The 5,975-nt window shown below is 47.4% G+C and overlaps 1 long non-coding RNA gene across 1 annotated transcript; it reads right to left on the reverse strand.

Moving 5' to 3' along the window:
- Positions 1-1,804: 1,804 nt before the first annotated feature.
- On the reverse strand, positions 1,805-4,661 carry LOC147692843 (uncharacterized). The gene is made up of 3 exons (XR_015299845.1): positions 4,548-4,661; positions 3,669-3,806; positions 1,805-1,870 (listed from the first exon to the last, which is right to left on the reverse strand). It is a non-coding gene; the product is annotated as an uncharacterized LOC147692843 (long non-coding RNA).
- Positions 4,662-5,975: the final 1,314 nt, after the last annotated feature.

A 5,975-nucleotide genomic window follows, 5' to 3' on the forward strand; every position in this document is an offset into this window, starting at 1 on the left:
AGGATTTTTTATCTGCGGGCAACTTACTTACCACTTCCAACAGGACCACTACAACCACATAGATACAGTATCCCTTGCCTTTTTCTCTGACTGTGACTGCATTTCTTGGCTCTCTCTCTGCTTCTACATTGATCCCTTAACACATCACTTAGTCCACTCCACTATCACATCTGCACCACACATAGTCATTTGTAAGTGCTCCTACGTAATTCGCAAGTCGCAGCACGCCCCAGGCCGTAGAGGACTGGGATGGCCCCAATGATGAAGCATGTCACCAAGGGGCAACCCTGGTGAGTGAGGGGACACCTAGAAAAAAAGCAATTTCTCCTTTTCTATCTACTATACCTTCTTCTTGTATGTTAGGACAGCACTTCACTGATGCCTGTCTTGTCTTCTGTTACAGGTATCCTTTCCCTGCTGACCCTACCTTTACCCATCCCACATTTTTTATTTTAGTTTGTTATTTTTCTCCCCCGCCTAATGCCTCGAACACCCTGTGTTTACACTTCTGGGTGTTGGTGACATTTGGAAGTGGAACCATATTTGCATCGACTGGATCACGGGGAGTAAACCGGACACCTTCCAGACCAACCCCATTGAGTGTTGTTGTGAATGGATTTATAGTGACCAGCAAGGCTCTCGGGTATCTGGCTACAGAGACCTTATGTTGAATATCGTTATCAATAATTCCACACAGGCCCTGTACTGTCGCATTCTTTCTTTCCACAGTTGTCGATGATATATTCTTACTCAGCTTGACAAAGAACCATTGCTAATGTGAAAGAACTTCAACCGAATTAGTAGTTATACTTTACCATTTGTTAGGCTACAATGTGGCACTGCTCTACTGTACTTCTGTCACATGCTATATTCTCAGTTGTACCGTTGAATTGCTCAGGAGGACAAACCAGATTTCATTTTCTTTTTTTTCATAGGCATGCAACTGCCACTGTGTCACAACAATAGTACCACCGCTATGAGGAAATTTTATCCGACCAAGATTGCCAACGTTATTCGGTGTTTCCCGTGGAGCCAGCCCTGGGTCTAGCCCTACTTTCAAACACAAATTACAGGTAAGATAAGCGTTTGGTGGTTTGGGGGTATAATGGAGTATTAGTACGAGAGACGAGAGACTGAAGGTAGTACTACTAAAGTCCTAGGACTCTTGGATTCACTTCACTGAGTCTGTGAGAGGCACTTAGTGTTGAAAACATTTGGGCATTTACACTTAAAGGAAGAAAATGGAACTAAACTTTCAGGAAAACAGTCAACGTTAAACCCCCACCCACCAGGCAAGCAGTAAAAAACAGGTATGCTCAGATAAAGTTTGAAAAAGTATATTTATATCCCTAACAAAATAATCTCCCGCAAGACCCTCCCTAACCCCAACGATTGTCCTTCAAAAGTCCCCAAAAACCCAACTCCCAATTCCCACCCCCCAAAAGTCTCTAAAAAAGGGGCAAGGGACACTATGGGTGGATGCTGTTCACTTTTTGGGCCAGGGCATCATGCTCCTCGCGGAGCAAGGCGAGCTCCTGCTGAAGGCGGGACACCATCAGGGTGGTGCGGCGCAGGCGTGCCTTCACTGCCTTGCAGGTGCAATGCCTGTGAGAGGCAGCTGTTGGCCTTGCTGCTCGGTGGTGGCGTTTGCCTTTGGCAGCCCGGCTCAGTCTGGGTGGACCACTGTGCTGGGTGGCAGCCCGTGGGGCCACGGAGGCCGATGCAGACGACGTTGTTGTAGTTGTCGACTGCACACTTTCCACGTCCTCCAGGGCCACCAGCCGCCGATATTCCACAACAGTGGCCTCGATCCTCCGTTGCCGGGCCGCTCTAGCCAGCTCCTTCCTCCTTGTCCGTTTGGAAGGAGAACCTATATGAAGAAAGAAAGACATAGTCTGTAACCAATGCTCTTTTAGATTAACTCAATCATTCAGCAGAAATTTGTGTTGCAGTACAACTAGCAACTTGCAAGCGCATTACATAACTATTGAGGCCAGTATCTATCTAACCTCACACTTCTTCATCCTTGCTCTAACATTAGTGGGAGTTTAAGGAACAAAGTCTACGAGCACTGTGGACTTCCATTGGAGTCGACTATGAAAGTACACCAGTCTTATTCTTCTTCTTATCTCTTGTTTTGGAAAATTGGTACGTTATTTTCTGCAAGCCGGCATAATGCCAGCGCGGTAAACTTGCACCCGAGAAAAAGAGACGCACGCCATGAGGAGTGACCTAGACTTGCGTTGCCGTTGCGTTACTGTACCCGTCCAGTACATGCAGGTGGTGAATCTCTTACTTTTCTAGTACGGGTGGCACTGAGAATACTCTGTTACAACTCAAGGGCTACTGCTTAATTAATTTAACTTTCACCCTACAGTGGAAATGAGTACTAGAAATGGAAAATTGAAGAAGATAAATAATCTGATTATCTATCACTTCACATGGGATGTTTTTGCTTATATATGGGATGACTTTAGGTGCTTTGCTTTTTATTGAGTGACCAGTGATACATCCACACATGAATGACTGAGTACTACTAAACTTATTAAGAGAGGTAGGGAGTGGCCACCATAATAACCGGATCTATGCAGTGCTTGCAATACAAACTACTGCTACTATTTATGGTAGTATTTGGACAAAATTAAAAGTTCTTTTCCTTGCCTTTCCTACACTGGAACGGACGTGCGGGTGCAGTGTTAGTGTTACATGCTCTTCAAAGTTACACTTAGTTCATCCACTGACCGTCTACTCTCTCTAGATCATGGGTACTCACAAACTTTCTCTCAGGGGCTACATTTACAGTGTAGTTTGGGGCCGAGGGCCGCACTGGTGGGGGCGGAGTCAGAGGGGGCGGGGCTAAAGCAAAACGATAACTTGTGACCATGAGGTTGCACACAGGTCCCTGCAGCAGATGCCCTCATCCACTGAGCCACCAGACCCAGCATTTACATACATCTCTCTCCCCCCTGCTCTCCCTCCTGCCCTCCCTCCATCTCTCTCTCCCTCCTGCCCTCCCTCTCCCTCCCCCTCTGTCATCTCACTGTGTGTGTGTCTATCTGTGTCAGCCTTCAGCCCGGGTTGAGACCGCTTCCTCAACGTGCACACACAGACAACAACACCAAAGTACTTAACAGGTCTTTAAAAGACCATTAACATATTATTGAGGCTTTGTTTGTTTTAGCGCCCCTGCTTCTCCACCCTGACAATCACTGCTTGCCCGGCCCCACAGAGCAGAGGCTTAGTTCTATTTCACCTCTTTGTGGCCTTGCATCTCCACTCTGCTCTGTGGGGGCCGGGGGAGCAGTGATTGTCAGAGTGGAGATGCAGGGGCGCTAACAGGTGAAATACAAAAAAGCCTCTGCTCTGTGGGGGCCGGGGGAGCAGTGATTGTCTGCAAGGTCAGCGCACCGCCAACGAAGGCTTGCCGGGCCACCACCGGCCCGCGGGCCGTACTAGGAGTACCCCTGCTCTAGATACACATATGCTATCTAAGAGTCAGATAGTAGCATGATCCAGGTATATGGACACATACAGTTTCTGTGTCACCCACCCAGGCTGTTGTCCTTCCACCCATCATTGCTTCATCATTCACCCAGCCATGCATCTCATATTCTTGCCTTCCCAGCTAGTCTTCAATCTCAATAAGTAAGGAATATATAAGAGCTTACCTCTGGCCGCCACCACCACCGTCTCAACTCTCACAGCTGCCGCCGCCGCCTCCTCCCCTGAAGCATCGCCCGATTCGCCCTCCGCCTCGGTGTCGAGCACCACCACCTCCACACTGGCCCCGCCACCAGATGTTCCACCTACAAAGTACATTTAAGAATGTTAGAATAAAGCAGTCACTAGTATTTGGTCTAGGAATGAAGACATGTGAAAACAATGTAATTTGTGACTGTCGTTAAAGTTAAAAAAAATGTCCCTTTTTCCAGGGAAGGTTGTCTTGCTGCACTTTTTGGCACAACTGATGAAGGCTGTTTTTTTAACACGCACCATTTTTCTCCACACAGACAGAAGATGGACTTCTAACAACAAGATCAAGTTGAAACCAGGTGAGAGCTCGGCTCGACCACAAGAAATGTCTTCAATTAATCGTCAGCACTAACCACTTTTCCATTATCAGTTAAACGTTTAGTTTTATTATGACTTCATTTTAATAAATGTGTTTACTTTTAATAAAGCTTTTAAACTTAAATACAATCTGTGTTTTTTGGTCCAGACTAGAGTGACTGAGCGAAAGGTTTTGCAATTTTTGCAAGCATGAGTCCAGATAGAACACTTCAAAAGACATTATGGACAATCCCAGAGGACTGCACTAAGTTGATAGAGCTATTGCTGACTAGAATCATGGGAGTTTCGCCAACCGTGCAATCTTAGTTAGCTACACAGACAGACTAATAAGAATAATCTAGTAATACCACAGGGAGTCATAGTAGAGGCAGGATAAGAATTTAGATACAGTCTACAAGAAGAGCAAAGACAATTTTGAAAAAAGTCAAATGAGGAACGCTAGGAAAAATAGGTACTAGTCTAAAATGAAAACTTACTGGGGCCAGCAGAGGAGCCCTCGCCTGCCCGATCCTGGCCCTGTTGATGAACAGCATCCGCCGCCTGCTGCTCCTGTGTCCTCCTCTCGCCCCTGGGGGGAGCTGACGTACAACATGAAAGAAAGAACAGAAAACATGGATGATTGTTGCTTGTCAATGTCAACCAAATCAAACATTTCAAAAGAACAATAACAAAATATTTCTGCGAAATTATATTGATTATGGTTACTTTTCATTTATATGCGGACCTGTGACTTCGAAAGTCACGTAACTCACTAAACAAAGTACTGAAACGTTCACCTAGGACTGGCAGGCAGCAGTCCGCAGGCAAGACGCAAAGTGACAGACAAACTCCATTGTGATTTCAGTCAGATCAGTGACAACACTAACAGTTGCCTGCTACATTACCAGTCATTTAAATAGTCAAACTATCAATCCACCGCCACTATTTTTCTTATTGTCAGGGTTACAAAGGAAGGGGCAGATTTAAGCCCTTGCGGCTCTTTTGCGCCGTTCTTGCGTGACTTTTGTGACGCAGCAGCTAAACAAAAAAGGGCGCCATGGTGCGGCGTATAATATTATAACAACGTGACGCATTTGGGAGATGCATCCCGTTATAAAGCCCTGCGCCATCAGGGGGCGTTCCGGCGCAAGGGAGGGCATTCCTGCGCTGGAACACATCCTAATAGTGGCTGAGGGAAATCTACAAAATATCAATCAGTCACCTTTAGGACAATGATGCGTCACAAAAACCCTGCACCTGCTTGAAGCAGACGTACGGCTTGACCCAGCATTGGGGAGATAGGGTACCCCAGAGCATTGATGGAGCTGCGCCATCGTTGCGACGCAACTCCAGCAGTAAAGCTTCGGTGACGTTTTGGGCCCATGGTGCGCCGCATTGCAAATACGGCGCACCATGTTTGGTGGTGGTAGCGGGCCGCACAATTAATGGCGCATCCCTGCTACTTTGCAGGGATGCGACGGTAATTGCAATTCTGCCCCTTAGGGGCATACTTACTTACGCGTTCTGGCGCATCTCCAGAGATGCGCCAGATCAAATGCGTCACGCAAAACTACCCTTGCGACACGGCAGATGTGCCTCATTTACAATGCGGCGCGCCCTGGCGCAAGGGTAGGCACTTGCGTGAGGCATCTCGTCACGTAAGAGCGGCGCATCGCTGGAGTCACGTCGCCAACGCAATGCAACTCCAGTAATGCTCAGGGCCACCCAATACTTAACATGCTGTGTCAGTCCTTTCGCCTGCTTCGAGCAGACATAAGGAATTGAATTGACGTAGCAGCGTCGCAGAAGTGCCTGCGTTAAATCTTGTACATTTCACGCAGGCAATTTTGCGAGGCGCACAGCCGCTGGACCGCGGCGCCCACCCTGCGTACTAGGAACGCACCCATTGTGGTGCAGGCCCATGG

The sequence above is a fragment of the Lissotriton vulgaris genome, chromosome 9 (genome assembly GCF_964263255.1).
Source record: "Lissotriton vulgaris chromosome 9, aLisVul1.2, whole genome shotgun sequence".
NCBI lineage: Eukaryota > Metazoa > Chordata > Amphibia > Caudata > Salamandridae > Lissotriton > Lissotriton vulgaris.